This window comes from Arachis hypogaea, chromosome 2 (genome assembly GCF_003086295.3).
Source record: "Arachis hypogaea cultivar Tifrunner chromosome 2, arahy.Tifrunner.gnm2.J5K5, whole genome shotgun sequence".
Taxonomy (NCBI): Eukaryota; Viridiplantae; Streptophyta; class Magnoliopsida; order Fabales; family Fabaceae; genus Arachis; species Arachis hypogaea.
Window position 1 is genome coordinate 64,743,522 of NC_092037.1, and position 1,191 is coordinate 64,744,712.

Here is a 1,191-nt window from a genome sequence, read left to right on the forward strand (position 1 = left end):
CTTTGAGAAATCAAATTGACTTGCTGAGTCAATATTTTATTCTGAGCCAGTATGGCATTCAGAGTATCAATCTCAAGAACTCCTTTCTTCTGACTTGTCCCATTGTTCACAGGATTCCTTTTAGAAGTATACATGAATTGGTTATTTGCAACCATTTCAATTAGTTCTTGAGCTTCTGTAGGCGTCTTCTTCAGATGAAGAGATCCTCCAGCAGCGCTATCCAAAGACATCTTGGATAGTTCAGAGAGACCATCATAGAAAATACCTATGATGCTCCATTCAGAAAGCGTGTCAGAAGGACATTTTCTGATTAATTGTTTGTATCTTTCCCAAGCTTCATAGAGGGATTCGCCTTCCTTCTGTCTGAAGGTTTGGACTTCCACTCTAAGCTTACTCAATTTTTGAGGTGGAAAGAACTTTGCCAAGAAGGCATTGACTAGCTTTTCCCAAGAGTTCAGGCTTTCTTTAGGTTGTGAGTCCAACCATATTCTAGCTCTGTCTCTTACAGCAAAAGGGAATAGCATTAGTCTGTAGACTTCAGGGTCAACCCCATTAGTCTTGACAGTGTCACAGATTTGCAAGAATTCAGCTAAGAACTGATGAGGATCTTCCAATGAAAGTCCATGGAACTTGCAATTCTGTTGCATTAGAGAAATTAATTGAGGCTTAAGCTCAAAGTTGTTTGCTCCAATGGCAGGGATAGAGATGCTTCTCCCATAGAAGTCGGGAGTAGGTGCAGTAAAGTCACCAAGCACCTTCCTTGCATTGTTGGCATTGTTGTTATTTTCGGCTGCCATGGGTTCTTCTTCTTTGAAGATTTCTGTTAGGTCCTCTACAGAGAGTTGTGCCTTAGCTTCTCTTAGCTTTCGCTTCAAGGTCCTTTCAGGTTCAGGATCAGCCTCAACAAGAATGCCTTTGTCTTTGTTCCTACTCATATGAAAGAGAAGAGAAAAAGAAAATGTGGAATCCTCTATGTCACAGTATAGAGATTCCTTGAGGTGTCAGAGGAACAGAAAAATAGAAGAAAGAGGTAGAAGAATTCGAACTTAGTGAGATAGAGTTCGAATTGTGCATTGAGAAGGAGGGTTACTCCATAAATAGAAGGATGTGAGAAGGGAGGAAGAAATTTTCGAAAATTAAGTAAAAGATTTTGAAAAACATTTTGAAAAACATTTTGAAGAAGGTATGATT

At 39.5% G+C, this 1,191-nt stretch overlaps 1 non-coding gene across 1 annotated transcript; it reads left to right on the forward strand.

Annotated features, from left to right (window-relative positions):
- Positions 1–284: 284 nt before the first annotated feature.
- LOC112763117 (small nucleolar RNA R71) lies at positions 285–392 on the forward strand. The gene has a single exon (XR_003182823.1). It is a non-coding gene; the product is annotated as a small nucleolar RNA R71 (small nucleolar RNA).
- Positions 393–1,191: the final 799 nt, after the last annotated feature.